Here is an 18,713-nt window from a genome sequence, read left to right as displayed (position 1 = left end):
TAAAATTATTTTGAATATCACCTAGAAAAGAAAATGGGGTTTCAAGGATGGTTTTAGATCAAAAGGCTCAGGCAAACCTCTAAGCATGTCTGTGCCTACAGCAACATGGAAAATAGACTAGTTCTGAGCACTTAGCAGCGCCTGACTAGAACACCAAATTGAAAAGAATTATGAAGCTCATCTGGATCCAATGGGAAAGAATATCACAATTGACTATCGATGACTGTCATGGTCATGGGAATGGAAAATGGTACTTTGAATATACTGTACATATCTTCTCTGACTTAAACAACCCATGACTAATAAAGGCCTGCAGTTTTATCTTTCAACTCATGTGACCTCTTCTAAGTATTCTGAAATAATAATATTCACATTTGGCCATTATTTTAGAATAAAGAACAATTAAGTGGCTTATTTGGAAAGAGAAACTTTAAGCTGTGAATCCTGTGTCTGTCAACAACTGTACTTCTACTGATCCTTTCAGGGAGACTTCATCTCCATCTAATACAAGTGAATGGGCTGGATGGTAACTGATAACTTTCACTCTCAGGGAGAGACACTGTTTCATTCTGGGAAAAGCTAAGTTATGTTGACTTAAGATCTCTAATAGCAATCTTGCTTCTTCCAAGTATTGGCTGTGCATCCTTATGCTAATCATTTGACCTTTCTGGGCTTTGGGGTCCTTAGCTATACCACGCAGAGACTTACTAGCTGTCATAATGCTCCATTGAAACAATGCACACAAACGTGCTTTGGAAATTGAGAAGTACTATAAAAATATGAGTTATTACGAGGCAAAAAAAAAATCTGCAGCCTTCCTATTTAAAATTGAGAGATCTTTTGCAATTATAAGTCCCAATGGGTTTAACCATTTTACTTAGGATTACATGAACTCAATTCTACTATTCAGGGTGACAACAACTCAGTTAAGTTTTATATATTGATTGACTCACCTGATACCTTCAGGCTTGTTACCCTGTTGAATATTATTCCAGTCACCATACAGGTCGGTTACAGCTCTCTTTATTAGCTCTCTCCCACTTGAAGAATGCTATTAGTCTAGACAGAATAGAATAGAGCATGTTAATGTAGCCATTTTTTAACTCATAAAGCTGATATTTTCTTTACTTCAGCCTAGGCTTCCCCTGTTGACTCTATCTTTGACCTATGAACCCAGGTTGTGAACTTGTGAAACCTCTAGTTATGCTCACTTTTTACTATTCAAGTGATTTTAGTGGACTCTATTCTTGTGTCTAAATCAGTATTTTGGTGGCCATCATTTTATGACCTGCACATTGTTTTCCCTAAACACTTCTGTTCTAATTTTGTAATTCTCCTTTCCGTAACTCATATATTTTTCTTATTTTTAAAAATCTACAAAAATAATAAAAACTGTAGAAGTATTATCTCATGTAATCATCATAACACACTTATCAGGTTTATAGATGGGAACATGAATACCCATGAAAGTTAATAGAACTTCCCAAGGTCATAGAGGTAGTACATAATGGAGATGAAATATAAATCCAGGTCTACATGATGCAAAAGCCTGCAACCCTTCCAGAGTATCCTGCTGCTTTTAAATCCTCATCCATATTGGAATTATCTTTGTTATCTTTACCTCTGATCAAGAATGTGCCAGAATGGCCTATAACAAAATGTGTTCGTCTGAGAAACAGATATACCATTGTTGCAAGCACAATTTAAGTACTAGCCAACATTGCTGAAGTTGATGATCAGCTTGTGTCTTTATCTATAATATCTATAGACTTTAAACAGCAACAATAAAACAATAAAATATAGATCGGCATTACTGTTCATTCATTAGGACAAGAATTAGAGAATATTAAATGTCTCCATTTTCCTAGTTTAGAAGTGAAGATGCAGGTCGAAACCTTATCATTCTCATGGATTATGCCAGAGGTTTACAACAGAGATATTCAGTTTTTTCCCAAGACCCTAGGCTCCCAGAAGATTACCAGGTTTAGAGTTATAGAACTCAGAATAGGTTGAATCTTCATGTTTATTTTCCTACCTAATCATTTGAGAGAAAGTGAAATTTAAATCAGAAAGGTCAAGTGAGGCCAGGCATGGTAACTCACTCCTGTAATCCCACCATTAATCTATGGACAAATGGCTGAGGCGGGCAGATCACCTGAGGTCAGGAGTTCGAGACCAGCCTAGCCAACAGAGTGAAACCCCGTCTCTACTAAAAATACAAAAATTAGCTGGGTATGGTGGCACGTGCCTGTAATATCAGCTACTCAGGAGGCTGAGACAGGAGAATCGCTTGAACCCAGGAGGTGGAGGTTGCAGTGAGCTGAGATCGCGCTACTGCACTCCAGCCTGGGTGACAGAGCAAGACTCCATCTCAAAAAAAAAAAAAAAAAAAAAAAAAGGAAACAAAGATCAAGTCACTTACTACAATCATTGCAGCTAATACTACTCAGAGTGTCAGACTTGTAATGGAATATAAATCAGCATTTATGACTTCCTTCATCGAAGTCTGGCTACAAATAACCCCAGCTCAACTAAATTATATGCTTATTTTATACATTTCATTACATTCTAGTTTCTTATGTAGTGCAGTCTAATAGCAGGTAGTATGCAAACTGGCAGTCCTTGGTCATATTTTGAGTAGCACTGACTGCAGCTAAGTAGTTTACAAGGCCAGAATTGGGAATTAGTTTCCAGCTATCCAAACCTACGCTTTTTCAACTGAACTAGCATTTCCTACAATATTCCATGAAACAATATTCCCATAAGATGTTAAGTAATAGGTGTTCTACATTTTCTTAAGTCTGAAAAACAATGGTCAAATGTAAATTTTTTCCTTGTTATACTGAATTTCTGGGTGGTTTTACTATGTTAATGTGCTCCATGACACTCAGAATGGAAGAGACCGTGTATTAGTTTTAAAACTTTATTGTACAAACACTTATTAACAAAATTAATCCAAGTGACTCAAGGAATACAGTTTGGGAAACTGTGTCCTGTATAGTAGGATGTTACACAAGTGAAGATCTTACTAGGAGTTTAAGGTACAACACAAATGTATTTCCCCCTCATATTTAGACCAGATCAATCTGATAGCCTCTGACTTAGTACACAACTTGGTGTCACATTTAGAAAAACCACTATTTTAATGTTCAAATTTTAATTAAGGAGTCCTTTGAGTCTGTATCAGGCTTCCTTGTAGTAAAATCCCAGGAAATACTATATTCGTCTATTTTCTATTGCTTATAATGCAATTCCTAAAAATGGGTGATTTGATAAGGAAAATAAATTTATTTCTTAGAGTTAGGAGGCTGAGAAGTCTAGGTTGAGAGGCCACATCTGATGAAGGTCTTCTTGCTGGTGGGGGCTCTCTGCGGAGTTCCGAGGTGGTACAGGACATTGCATGGCGAGGGGGTCAAGTGTGCTAACGTACTAGCTCAAGCCTCTCTTCCTCTTCTTATAAAGCGCCAGTTCCCCTCCCATGATCATCCATTAGTCTATGGACAAAGTAATCCATTCCTGAGGGCAAACCCCTCATGGTTCAATCATCCTGAAAGGCCCCACCTCTCAATATTGCCGCATTGAGGATTAAGTTTCAACATAACTTTTGGAGGGGACACCCAAACCATAGCAGGTATATTTCAGAACTCCTATCAATTTAAGATTTTCTCTGTATCCATCTATTGCATCTAAACCTCATTTATCATAGTAAAGCAACTGACTGTAATTCAAAACTGCAAAACTCTCTTCAACCCACCCCAAGCTGACTCTTATCTTTCTTATCCCACCCACCTTAGTTTTTTCCCCTCTTCTAAGAGACATCTTCGCTCATTCCAAACTAACTCCATCCAGCCTATCTGTGCTCACTTCCATTAGCTCTCTTACCCACAATCCTGCTTTTACAATGAATCCCAGAAACAGCGTGGCAGGCAGAATTCCCCTTGGCAGGCAGTAAAGGAAGAAAAGCTGTGAACACTCATACACTAACAATTGTTTTCTCCAACATATAATTCTCATTAATCATGCAAAGGCTTAATCTACTCTCTCTTTCATATTTATAATTCATACTCATTTTCAATCTATTGTATATGTTGGAATAAACAATTAGTCATGTATTAGTGTTTACACCTTTCTGCCTCCACTGCCTGCAATCTATTAAACTTCAATTACTGTGACCTGGTAGAGGACATGAACTTCCATGAATTATTCTAGGTTGATAACTTATCCTGCCTGGAATTCTCTGATGACAAGGAAGCTGATTTTACTGTCTGAGGTCCACTACGTAACTCACATTTTGGACTAAATACTATATACTCTCCAGGCAGGTTTCCACTCCAGTCTATATCTTGAAAAAAGATCTTAAACAACAAGGACCACTATAACACACCAGAGTTCACACTATACCAGAAGCAAGACCAAAAAAAGTCAGCAAAAGACAAATAAAAGATCTAGCACAGTCTCTTTGAATAATAATACGCTGGATTGATACTTCCTGTTTACTTTTAAAACCCCTTATATTCAGAACTGGACTGGGAACAGAAAATTTAAGTTCTTATACCATCCATCCCTCAACCAAATGACCTTGAATACATCCCTTAAAATTTATAATTCTCAGTTTCTTCATCCATAAAACGAGTCAGTCAAACTGAAGTCCCTCTTGGCTCTAAAGTAATGTGATTTTATAGTATGCCTCAATGTCTGTTAGGTACTTCGAGCAGTGGTTAAATGATCAGGTTCTGGGTTTGAATCTCAGCTTTGCTATTTACTGCTTGTATGACCTTGAACAAATTAATTATTCTCTCTGGGTCTCACTTCCCTAATCTATAAAACTGAAATAATAATAACCTACCCTACAAATTTTGGAGAAGATTAAAGTAATGCATTTAAAGTACTTCAGACTTAGTTCCCAGACCCTAGTTACAGCTCAGTACATAGAAATTATTATCAACACCATTATAGGTTTTTTAAAATTTATTCCACACCCATTAAATCTCTGGCATAGTATTCAGTGAACAGGTGCTGATCTGGGTATATCTCAGGCCTATGTTCACTTCACTTCCAGATAAAAATTCCTTAAATAATACAAAACTATTGCCTTTTAATCATTAACCTTATTTTGACTTCTTATGCCTAGTGCTACACAGAAACTTATTTATTCAAAGACTTAATGTAGTACTTAAGTGCTAGACACTTTTCTAAACACTGTAAAAATATAAACTCAATCTTTCCATAATCCTATGAGTTGAATATATTAATCATCTCACTTTCTCTATGAGGAATTTGAGTTGGTAACATGCCCCAAAGTATGTTCCAACAACTAGTATGTGCCACAGCTGGGATTTGGACTCAGGTGGCCTGTCTGTAAAAACTGTGTTTGTCCCACCAGGCCACACTGCCAGCCTTACACGCTACCATTCTTGGACTTATCCCATCTTGAATGGTTAACTAGTCTCTTCCCATTCTTCTGAAAAGTCCAGGCATTTCACTCATTTACGTTGCTGTACATTTAACTCTGCCATCCTTCCCACCCCTTTCTAACCATCAAGTGGCCTCTTCCAGGTTCAACGCTCTACAGACCCAAATCTAAGACACCCATCAAGACTTCTTGCAATTTTCTCCCTTTCGATGTTGTCAGCTTTTTCTTCCGCTCACTCTGATGTCTCCTGTCTTGGTCTATTTCACTTGCAAGCAAAAGGGATGGGTAACATGTAATTTTTTGCACATGACTCCTCCTGCACATCCCACTAAACTGTAATTACCAAGAGACCAGGGTCTGTAGGATTCTTTCACATTGTGTTCTCATGGTTGGTGGTCTGTCTCAAAACAGCCCTAGAAATTCCCTTATAAGCTAAAACATTAGGATGCATAGCATTTATTTGATCCCATTTTTTCCTCAAAGCAAATCTGACAACAGATACAATAGTCTTATTTGGCATAAGCTAGCCTACAGTGACCTCTGGTGGCTATATTCTTAAAAGGTTTACAAACATTCACTAAAAGGGTAAGGTTTGTTCCTTAAGGAAAAGTTGCATTATCTGTCAAAGCATGTGTCAGAACTGAGCTACCCACCAAGAGGGCAGGAAGAATCTGGTGAGATCTACACTCAGTCCTGAAGTACGGAGCACCTCCCCTCAGAAGGAGAAACCACAGAAACTGAGGACAACTACACAGAAGTTGAAGTTCTGTGTTCCAGTCCTGACTGTTAGCGCCTGGAGAGTAGACAGGCCTCTGTTTCTCTCTGGGCCTTGGTTATCTATTTTGTTTTAATGATGGAAATAAACTCAGCCTCTAAGTTCTTTCCTCCCTAATAAAACAGAATATAATCTACAAATAAATACATACAATTTCTCTCAAATATCTAGTGCCAAGTAAAGTTAGTTATGATTTCTCATTTAAACATCACCTGTCTTATACAAGTACATCATAGAATTAGCCAAAATTAAGAGGCTAAAATCTCTCTCATACCAGTAGTAACAATAGTACCATTCACAGGAGTAATAATAACAGCTAACAATGCTATGTAATAAGTATTCTTGTATGGATAACCTCATACTGTTAGACACAACTGAGGAGCCTTCAGCAGCAGACAGTCCCACATGGCATCTTATGACTCAGGATGCCTCTGCGGAAGAGGTTGGGTTTACACAAAAGCTTCATAGGGCCGGCCTTCATAGCTGGAGAGCATCAACATGGGATTACAACCCCGCCTGTCCTATAAGACTTTAATGCCTCTTCTCTTATCTCACAGCCCTACCTGTAGTCATACAGGAGGCAGAGCAGTCCTGTAAGCACAAGTGAGCAAATGTCCAAGCTGTCCAACCATCCCTCGCCTTCTCCATTGGTAACCAAGCCTGGATTTGGCTCAACAGAAAAGGGGTAAAGGCAAAAACTGGAAGAACTCTTGAAGCTGATATTAGACTGGATGCCTGGAAAAGGATGCCTGGATGCCTGGAAAAGTTTATTACTACTACAAGTGACATCAAAAGCTATGGAATATACTCAAGGTATTGTCAGGGCTATAGAAAGGCAGTTTGACACAGTGCAGAGTAACAGCAATAGTAAAAGAATAAAGTTGCTTTCTGTTGGAGGTTTACTTAATCTGCCTCATTCAATAACCATATTTACTATTATGGACTGAATAGAATTGCCCATTTTGAATGATGGGTAAGCAGAAGAAATAACCTAGTACAGAACCTCTGAAAGAATGAAAGAGATATGGAATACAAGAGATAGCAAAGAAAATAATATATTCCAACTGCTTTTCCCTGTTAAGGAAATTAAAGAAAATATGAATGCTCTAAAACATGAAATAAATCCACAACACACAATAAAAAGAAAAGTAACAGTACAGGAATACTGGTATTGCATATACTGTCTAAAAGGATGAGGAGTTAAAGCAGAAATGGCATTTATGAAAAATAGTAAGTCAGTGATGTTGCAGGCAGGCTTGAAAAAATCACATATAATGTTGAAGTCAAAAAAGACCAAAATAAAAATGATTAGTGAAAAATATAACTATGTAGACGGGAGCAGATACTAGAGGACCATTACAGGAAGAATTGCTTCCCCTGAAAAAGAAGAAAAACTAATTGCAATAGAAAAAAACATTCAAATAGGTATTGGAAGAAAATAATTTAGAAGTGAAGGTAAGAGTTTATCTGAAGGTTCAACAGGTTTCTCATTTTCCAGGAAAACTTAAGAATGGCTGAAATCACAATTCTGCTTAAGTTGTTAGACTTTAACAATAAAAGTGTGTTACATTTGAGTCTCACTAGAATTGCAAAAAAAAAAAAGAAGAAAGAAAGAAAGAAAAGAAAAGAAAGAGAAAAAAAGTATCTTAAAAGCATAAGGTACAGAAGTGGTTACTGAAACAGGAAGAAAAGAGATATCAGGCCCTGACTTCTGGGACAGTTTAGATGCAAATAGCTGAGTTATGCCTACTTAGTTTTAACAGGGAACTGCATATTTGTAAAACATTGCACCCAATAAATGGAGAAAACGCATTTACCCTGCACTTCTCCCCTAAACTCCAAATTCATTCCAGAGGCTACTCTTTATCACCCAATTATCTAATAGACAACCCAAAAACAAAATTTCCAAAACCAAACTCCCAGTCTTCCCCTGACAATTAGGTCCCAGTTTCTCCACATTTAAGTTAACAAAAATGCATTTTCTCTTCACTAAAACAAAAAAACCCAGCAGAGTCATCTTTAACATTTCGTTCTACCACTCCGCACATCTGAACTATGTAGAAATCCCATTGGCTCCACTTTGAAAATAAAGCCTAATTTGAACATTTCTTACCACCTCCCCTGCCATCACCCTTTTCCACTTCACTACTATTTGTAACCAGGATTATTAAAGCAGCTTCCTAGTTGTGTCTGCTTTCATCCTTACCCCTAGTTGTTTATTCTTGTTTATTCTTAGGGAGATCCTGTGTTTCATCCTCTAACTTGGGACATTTTGAAAGTGAAAGGGGCTAGGACAATAGGCATAAGCTAGGATTGTCCTGCACAAGGCAGGGCGTATGATCCTTCTACTTAATCTCAATACAGAAGCCAGGAGTGTTTTGTTTTCTGTTTTGTTTTTGAAATGGATTCTCACTCTGTCATCCAGGCTGTAGTGCAGTGGTGTAATCTTGGCTCACTGCAGCCTCCACCTCCCGAGTTCAAGTGATTCTCCCGCCTCAGCCTCCTCAGTAGCTGAGATTACAGGCATGCACCATCACATCTGGCTGATTTTTGTATTTTTAATAGATAATGGGTTTCACCATGTTGGCCAGGGTGGTCTCAAACTCCTTACCTCAAGTGATCCTCCCCCCTCACCTCTCAAAGTGCTGGGATTACAGGCATGAGCCACGGTGCCCATTCAGCCAGGGGATCTTTTTAAAACAAGAGTCCTGCCACTCCTGCTCAAAGGCTTCTCATCTTTTTGACTTAAAAGCCAATGTCCTTCCAATGACCTACAAAGTTCTCCATGTTCTGGCTACCTGACATCTCTGACCACACCTCTCTCTTTCCCCTCTCCCTTTACTCCAGTCACAAGTCCTACTTTTTCTGAAAACTGCCAGGCACCTCCTGCCTCCAAGCCTTTGCCTTGAGGCTCCTCCTGGAAATGCTTTCCCCTCCCCAATTGCCTCTGTGTGACTTACTCTTTCATTCCTAGCAGGCTTTGCTCAAATGTCACCTCATTAGCAAGTCTTCCCTGACAACCCTGTTTAAAATTGCAATCTCCTCCCCCAGCTCCCACGTCTTTTATTTATAGCACTTATAACTTGCCCATACTTCTATATCGCTTACTTATTACATTTTGCTGTTTGTCTCCTCTCATCACTGCCCCACTTGAATGTGAGTTCCACGAAGGCACATTTTTTTCCTGCTTCTTTTCTCTGACCTAGTCCTTATGATACAACAGTAAATGGAAATAAATGAAGACCAACCCAATGACAACAAGCAAGTCCTATTTGTTCAGAGCTTGCTGTAGTAAGGGAGCCAGCCACCACCCCTAGTGTTTTAACAGAGACTCAAAGGCAGGCAGGGCAGTGGAGAACTGGAACACTTCAGGTGTGCCCTGACTGTAAGCTAGTGGTTTGGGGAGGCTGTAGGTCATTTACTAAATGTGGGGCATCCTATGTGATCAGTTAGGGGTATATATTTGGCTTTCTCTGATCCAAAGTTGGTATTGATATGGGAGGGGGGCAGAGAAGTGCTCGACAGAGAAGGGCAGTGTCCCTGGTAAGGGCTCCACCCTCAGTCCTGTGCCCACAGACCTAAGTGAGAACAGGCACTCCTGTTTTCACACTCAAATGATGTATTTTCCAAGACCACTCTGGCCTGCCTTGGCCCCCATTTTGTGCCCATAAAAACTCCCAGACCATAGCCAGCACAGACACAAGCTGCTGGACGTCAGGAGGAGCAGAAGAGCACACTGACAGACACCAGTAGATACCGGCAGCCCATTGATGGCGGGACAACATGGAATTCGATCTGAGGCAGTTGGAAGAGAGTCCCGCAGCTGGGTGACCCGACTCCAGGGAAAGACCACCTTCCCACTCCATCCCCCTTCTGGCTCCCTATCCACCAATCTGAGAGCTACCTCCACCACTCAATAAAACTTTGCACCCATCCTCCAAGCTCACATGTGATCCCATTGTTTCGGTACACCAGGGCAGGAACCCAGGACACAGAAAGCCCTCTGTCCTTGTGATAAGGCAGAGGGTCTAATTGAGCTGATTAACACAAGCCGCCTGCAGACAGCAAAGCTGAAAGAGCACACTGTAACACAGGCCCACTGGGGCTTCAGGAGCTGTAAACACTCAACCTTAGATGCTGCCATGGGGTCGGAGCCCAAAAATTCTCCCCACGACCTGCCTGTATGTTCCCCCTAGGGGTTTGAGCAGCGGGGAACTGAAGAAGCAAGCCACACCCCTGTCACATGCCCTGCGAGAGGGATAAGGGAACTTCTCCCATTTCCATATGTTATTTATATCATAAAAGTGTTGATTAAAGAAAATCTCCTTATAATGTTTAAGGTTATAATCTATAAAGACACGGTTATCATTCAATCTTTTAGTACTGAAAGATATAATATTGATATCTATAAAGTACCATCTACAGACAGTGGAGGTAAAATCTACAAAAAAAAAAAAAAGTAGGAAACTGTTCATCTCTTATAAAACTTGACCTTTCGGGTGAGTAAAAAATTATTAAGGAGACTTCAAAAATATAGTAAATATATTGTAAAGAGATAATATAAACTTTTCAAGTACTTTTTTAAGCTGCCTAATATAGCACTAAGAAAATTTTTTAAACAAAATTATAAAGGAAGACACTGACTTTATTTTTTAGTCATAATGAAACTCGAATAAAAAGCAAAAGTGAAACAGGAAATATGGGATCAACAATACTAGCAACTCCTGAAATGTAACTGAAAAAAACAGAGAGATGCAAACCTCTCTCGTAATAGCTCTTATATTACAAAGGATATCAAAATTTCAAGTATAGACTTTGCTTCTAGCCATATAGTGAACTAGATTCCTTAATGAGACCTAGATAAGTTATGACAAATGTGTTTTTTTTTTTAGTTCATTGCTAAGCACTCAAGAAAATAAGGCCATATAAACAGTAACAGTGAAAGCAACCCAGTGAGAACAAGCAAAGCACTAACACCACAGCATCAATCAAATGTATAAATCAGGACTGCTTTCAAGGCAATGCTGAAACGGGAAGGGAAATTGGAAATGAGCAACTCCAGGCCTTTGAGAAGTACTGGAGCTGAACTTAGACTCCTACATTAAGCCAGGGGTTCACAGGGGGACTATACCCTGCAAGAGTCTGCTTACCAGCAAAGGGAGGCCACTGGGAATTCTGGATGCAATTGTTTCCATATGCAGTTTCCCTTGAGAACTGTAGCTCTTGGCCTGCTCTCACCTGGGTCTGGAGTTAGAATGAATACCATCTTTCTGGTCAGAAAGAAATCCCAAGCCAAGGAAATAAAGTAGCCCCTATGTGGTAGCATCTCCTGAGGTCCAGCAGAAGCAAACACAAGTACACCACAGAACAATGCATCCCAAACTTTGGTCCTTTAGTGTTCTTCAATAAGTTCAGCTTTAAATGACTTCATGAAAGGTAAAACAGTAACAGAAATAAATACATGAGGAAGCAAGAAACCATAAATGAGATTAAGCAAATTTAGACTCCAGAGGACTTCAAATCTTGAAATTATCAGATAGAGAGTAAAAATATAATAATATTTCAAAACCAAGAAATTAAACGAAAAAAGCAAGAAAACACATTTAGGAGGGGATTCTCTGAGTAGATTGAAAAGGGGATGCCAAGGGGAATGTGCTCAGGCATCTTGACACAATGGTATTGTTGTGTGTCTTAGGTTGGGGGATAGGATTGCAAGTGTGTGGTTATTCTGTGCCATAACACACATTCAATATTACAAATAACAATTCTCCCAAATACTACATGAAATATAACTTAAGTGTTAAAAAACATTTAAGAATCTTTGTGTACATATTTATTTTTGTTTTCTCCTAAAACCTCACCAAAATGATATTTAAGATATTTTTAGAGTTATTTAAAGGTATTTTTAATCAACCCAGAAGGACAAAGAGATAAACAGTTGAGGTGACAAGAGAGACATAGTTGAGGATGTGGGGAGGATGCTTCCAGGAGTTCTCCAGCATCTTGTCCCCACTGTTGGGTCTCTCCAATTGCAGCTCCCTGATGTAGGGGTACTTCTCCTCCAGCTGGCTGCTCCCCAAAGTATACTCCACAGCCTCTTAATGTAAGGCTTCCTTTTTCCTGCCAGGCTGTCCTCTGAACAGCACCCCTTTTGACTCATCATCAGAGAGGACTTCAGTTATGTCCTGGACCACTTTCCCTTTCTCAGGTGTGACTCAGGACCCAATGCACATTTCCTCCAATAGTTATATCCAGTAAATTATTTATTATCCAGTAAATTCTGGCAAGTGTTCATTGCTTCCTCTCATGATGGCAGAGGATTAGACAGAAGTTCCCTAGAAAGCAGTTGCAGCTAAAAGCAGCAGTACTACAATGCAAACAAAGATTAAACACCATGTGCATCAGGTAGGATAAGTCACCAAAAAAAGGCACACCAAGGCACATTGTAGTATTACTGCAAAACATTAAAATCAAAGAAGAGGACTTAAAATCTGCCAGAGGGAAGAGATCAGTTTCCTGCAAAGAGCAACAATTATACTCGCAATAAGTTTCTCAATAGCAAAAATGAAAGACAGAGAATAAATGTCAATCTAGAAATATGCATCCAATAAAACCAGTTAAATATTTTCAGAAAAATAATTCTTAAGAGCTTGCCAACTGTAGAACCTTAATAAAGAAATTTTCAAAGGATATATTTCATGATTATAAAAACTTGAACAATGACCTAGAAAGTAGTTCTGAAATTTTAACAAGGGAGCAAACAAGTTGGTAAATGTGAAAATAGGTATGAACCTTGTATAAAAATAATAATGTCAGTTTGTGGGCTCCAAAAAGATATAAATGCTATGTAAAAATTACATGTAAATTAAAAGTAGAGTCATCAGAGAGAACACATTCTCAGTTCCCTGTGATTTTAGTAGAGAAGGTTAATATGTTGATTAACTGTAATTTTTAATAATGTTTAACTTCTACAATGAAGTAGAAACTAGGTAGTCATCATATAAGTTACTTTACTTCTGTCTCCAATTTCTTCTATCAGCAATTTCCTACTCAATGTATGTTGTTCTTTTTCTATCCCTGAATGCAAATTCTTGTAGTCTGAGACTTTTCTTACCACTTTTAGATAATCAGGAGTCACACAACTTTTAAGACACAAAACTCAGTCTCAAACCTGTAAAAAGCAGTTTCTAATCCAGTGCATTTATAAAACATTCATCTTTATTGCAAAGCGAGTTTTCTTTCTTTCTATCCAAATGAGATCCACTTGTAGACACATTGCCTTTTGGCTGTGAATGACAGTAACAGGTTCATTTTCTGAAAGAGAAATGCATTCCTGGTGTTTTTTCTTCCAGGTTGTCAATGGTGACTGTTGAATATTGAGTCCTAGTGACCTCTGTTCCTTCTTGGTTCTCAAACTGAAAAAATCTTCTTTGGGGAACCTGATGGATGTGCAAGGAAAGACCTAAAAGCACTGACATTTGGGGGAATCCCCCAAGAACACAGTCCTTCCAGATCAACCCCAGTAAAGTCCATTGTTGACTAGCTCCAACCTGAGGCTCACCACTTCTGCCAGATCTCACAGGCCTGTCTTTAATAAGAAAAAAACCAGCAATGATCCTAAAACATTTGAGAAAATCCTCTTACAAAGATCGAAACCCCAAATATAAAATGCAACTGACAGAAGAAAGCCAAAACTATGCACTGTGATGAAGCTTAAACAAAATCTTATTGATAATCTCAAATATATTCAGAACAAAAACAGATTTTTCATCCATAAATCAAGTGGAGAATATAAAAAAGGGTTAAGTTGCTGAAAGCCAAACAGAGCTCTTGCATATTAGAAATAGCAGCAGAAATTTAAGTCACAAAAGGGCTAGAAAACAAAGTTTAGAAAAACTAGAAAGTAGAACAAAAATACAGAAATATAAAAGATAGGTTTAAAAAATAACTGGCCAGGCATGGTGATCTGTAATCCCAGCACACTGGGAAGCTGAGGTGGATGGATCACTTGAGATCAGGAATTCGAGACCAGCCTGGCTAACATGGTGAAACCAAAAAATACAAAAATGAGCTGGGCATGGTGGCGTGCACCTGTAATCCCAGCTACTCGGGAAGCTGAGGTGGGAGAATTGCTTGAACCTGGGAGGCAGAGGTTGCAGTGACTGAGATCACACCACTGCACTCCAGCCTAGGGGACAGAGTGAAACCTAGGGGACAGAGTGAAACAAAACAAAACAAAAAATGCCCAAAATCAGTTCAAGTATACCAACATCCAAATAGAAATTCCAGAACTAAATAAATTTAGAAAAAAGTAAACCAGTAAAATTATTTTTTTACATGTCCTAGACTGAAAGGGCATGTAGTTACCCATCAAAGGGCCCACAAAATTCCCAGAACAGTAGATGAATCAGACACATTCCAAGACACCCACATATGATGACATTTTAGGACATTGCTGACAGAAACTAGTAGAGTCTACAAGGTTTCAGAGATGGGGTTGTGGAAATCACTGTTAGGTTTTTAAGCATAATATACCAAAACTGAGTTTTTTTATTCACTCTCCTTTCAATCCACAAATCAGTTTCTTTCCATCTTGCACATCTTTGTAAATGGCCCTATCATCCGTATAGTTGTTCAGACACTGATCCTTGATCCCTCACTTTTACATTCCACTTCTCAGGAAGTCCTATTGACTCAACTTTAAATTCTTACTTTCATCTCTTTCTCTCCATCTCCAATATCTGCCTGCTTCTCTATTCCTAGCCCCATCTCTTCTTACCCAGGTTATTAACTGGTCTCCTGGTTCTCCCTTCAGCTCCTCTACAACCAGGGAAATTTTTTTGGATGTATATAAGATCAATGTCACTCCTCGGATAACAACTCTTCAATAACTTCCCATTTACTCTTAAGATAAAGCCTAACCTTGCTGTGGTGAGTTCAAAAGATTGTGTAGTTGATCAAGGGAAAAGATGACCGTGAGGTAGCAGTAGGACACAATGAGGTCTGACAGGTTTCTTTGGGCTGGGTAATACTTCTTCACAGTCTGAGACCTTCCAGAGGCTACCCTTACTCAGTCCAGAAGAAGAGGACAAGGAAACTCCCAGGGCAAGGGTGATCAGAAGAGAGATCAGGATCTAGGTGATGTTATTCAGCAGCATCACAAGGAGGTCAGAGAGTACCAAGAGCAGCAGAGGCTCAGCAGAGGCTTAGGCTTGGGGTCTCTTATAGCTCTGAGGTTTATCTTATCTATGGCTAGCAGAGGTCTGGTATGGTTTTACAGTCTATGTGAAGCAGGCATGTTCTAAATGGGAGTTAGGCTATGTGATCTCTAGGCCCTTTTAAACTCTTCTATAAATCTTCTAGATATTTAAGTATTTTTTTTTCAGTCAATTGATTGGTTCATTCACGTGTTTGTTCACGCATCCATTAAGCATTTGTTTAGTAACAAGCACTGTACTGGAACTGGGAAACCAAGTGAGAACAATGCAGGCACGATCTTTGCCATCATGGTTCTTACGGCCCAGTGGGCAACAAAAGTAACTGCATCACAGTGTGGCAGGTGCTATGATTACTGCGTACAGAATGCCATGGTGAGAGGCAGAAAGGCCACCTCGATTACCACAAGGAGTAAAGTAAGCAATGCTTTTCAGTGATAGTGACATCTAGACTAAAACCTAGCACCAGATGGACTGGGTAGGGGTGGGATTAAAGTAGGGAGTTTGTGGAGTGCTGTCTTTCAGAGCAAACTCTGCAGAAGCCTGTATAGATAGAATAGATGATATGAAATGGCTGAAAGGTAAGATTCACTTTAGGAAGTGGTAAAGTCTGGGGCTGGAAGGTGAGCCATGAGTTGAATGGTATATACTGCTTAGGCATGTTGAAGACAAGAGAATTCTGGGAACCCATCCCAAGTGCACTGAGAAGCCACTGGAGGGGTATTACTGAAGATTTCTATGCTATGACTTCCCATTGAGAAGGATTAGTCAGCTCACAGCTTAAAAAAATGGTTGGAGGGAAGCCATATTTGAGGCAGGAAGACCTGTTAGAAAGCTAATGCAGTAGTTCAAGAACAATGATGATGTCCTGACTTGGTATAAAGGTGGTGAGAATGAGCGCTCTGAATGGATTTGGGAGAACCTGGGTATCAATCAATACAGCATCAGATGGATTCAAGAGTACTTTATGAATTATATCAATAGGAATTGATTGATACAAGAGGTGAGAAGGGAGTGAGCCAAGGATGAAGCATTCCCATGGCTGCCTGTTTGCTGAGCTGACTTTCCTGTGGCATTTCAATCCAGAGCTGGTTTTCACCACTGCACCCTGATATGGTACTACTGTTGTCCATACAGGACAATCTGAACACTTACTTTACAAGCTGGGAAACTTACATCAGGAAAGAGGTGTGATCTGTCAGGAGTGCATTAAATTACTCCTATAGTTTAACATCAATTCTAAAGTAATGGGATTCTATAACTTCAGATATTTTAGTGTTATTCAACTATCAGAACAAAATACTTCAAATCCTAGTTAAATATAATCAATGTATTTTGGAATTAAGAGATACCTGAGAGGTGATGTGGTTTAAAATTCTCACTGAGTACACAAGGACACTGATGCCTAGAAACAGGATGGGATTTTCCCAAGTTATGTAAATAACAAAATGAGGTCCATAATTCAGGTTCCTAAACCTGTTCATCCTAATTCTTTTACTCTATCTAGCAGAATTCAAGACATAGTAGACTTTGAAATCTGAATTTTGGATGTGAATCGACACTCCTCCATTTACTGGCTTTGTGATCTCATGAAAGTTTTGAAATATTTGACGACTCAGTTTCCTCAAATTAAAATTAAAAAAATTAGGGCCAGGCATGGTAGCTCACACTTGTAATCCCAGCACTCAGGGAGGCCAAGACGGGTGGATCACTTGAGGTCAGGAGTTTGAGGCCAGCCTGGCCAACATGGTGAAACCCCACCTCTTCTAAAAATACAAAAATTAGCCAGGTGTGGTGGTGCATGCCTGTAATCCCAGCACTCAGGGAGGCCAAGATGGGTGGATCACTTGAGGTCAGGAGTTTGAGGCCAGCCTGGCCAACATGGTGAAACCCCACCTCTTCTAAAAATACAAAAATTAGCCAGGTGTGGTGGTGCATGCCTGTAATCCCAGCTACTCAGTGGGGCTGAGGCAGGCGAATCACTCAAACCTGTAGGCAGAAGTTGCAGTGAGCTGAGATCATTCCAAGGCACTCCAGCCTGGGCGACAGAGCGAGACTGTCTCAAAAAAACAAATGAATAAAACAAAAGAAAATTATAAAAATTGTAAAATATACCTCATAGGATAATTATGGGGTTTAAATGAGATATGTAGAAGTGCTTGGGTTAGTGACTACACATCAAACATAGCAGTAATCATTAGCTCTTATCAATGTTTTTAATATTATCTTTTAATATTTTTAAAATTACTGTTCATAGTCTACTTTCACTTATCCCCACCTTCTTAAGTCCTAGTGAATTAGAATATAGATATTATAGGTGAACTCTATATTCAGACCTTTTTTTATTGTCCTGAATTTATTCTTTTCATGATACCCTTGTTTCCTATCCATATCCTCATGTTTCAAGACTAACGCCAGTTTAGTTTTTGTAATACCTTCTCTGAGCACTCTGCCTTCTGAGTTCTCTCTCTCCTGCTGTCTGCAATTTACAGTTTAACACTGAATCATATTGTGTACATTGCCACAGCTGGTCTTGCCCCACAACTAGATTAGAAGAGCAAAAGACAATGACCAAGTTTATCTTTTAAATTCTCCCCCTTCCCCTTCCATCTACACAACCCCTCCCCAACACACACGCGGGCGCGGGCGCACACACACACACACACATACACACACCCCTGGAAAAACTCCGCATTTGTACGAGGATACCAAATTGCTTTGGTGAATAAATTCAGATTCAAGATATTCACTTGTAGCCTAGTCTTTGTTAATTACTTTTTTCTACCATTCTTCTCCAAGTTTTGGCCTCCACTGTAGCATGTAAATTGAGCAGAAAGAGTAGAATATCCCTCTTCCTCAGCACAAAATAACGTTTCAAATTTATTTACTTTTTTAATGAATTATTTTTTGTTGTTGCTAGTGTTTCTTAAGAACACATTTTCTTTACTTCCACTAGATGGCATTAATATCACTACACTGATCTTAGAAAAAATTTGTGAAAAAATGTGTTAAGGCAACAAAACGAAGACCTTGATACAGACATGACAGTAACATACAACCTATCTGCTGTGATGGAGTATATATGAAATAGAGGAGTTGATTTTGAGACCTTGTCTATAGAATTTAATACAATCAAAAATGGTCTACGTGTCTTACAAAACTAAATATACTCTTACCACATATATATTCCAGCAATCTTGCTCCTTAGTATTTGTCTAAATGATCTGAAAAAAAAAATCGATGTCCACACAAAAACCTGCACACAAATGTTTATAGCAGCTTTATTCATAATTGCCAAAATTTGGAAGCA

The 18,713-nt window shown here is 39.0% G+C and overlaps 1 long non-coding RNA gene across 1 annotated transcript in view; it reads right to left on the bottom strand.

Moving 5' to 3' along the window:
• Positions 1–18,713, bottom strand: part of LOC134810119 (uncharacterized) — a 354,765-nt gene that overhangs the window by 186,236 nt on the left and 149,816 nt on the right. The window contains exon 2 of the long non-coding RNA XR_010157371.1: positions 954–1,059. This is a non-coding gene — a long non-coding RNA (uncharacterized LOC134810119). The remainder of the gene's footprint in view (positions 1–953; positions 1,060–18,713) is intronic.

Source organism: Pan troglodytes, chromosome 4 (assembly GCF_028858775.2).
Source record: "Pan troglodytes isolate AG18354 chromosome 4, NHGRI_mPanTro3-v2.0_pri, whole genome shotgun sequence".
Lineage (NCBI taxonomy): Eukaryota > Metazoa > Chordata > Mammalia > Primates > Hominidae > Pan > Pan troglodytes.
Note: the sequence above shows the minus strand (reverse complement) of the source record. Positions and strands in the feature narration are given on the sequence as shown.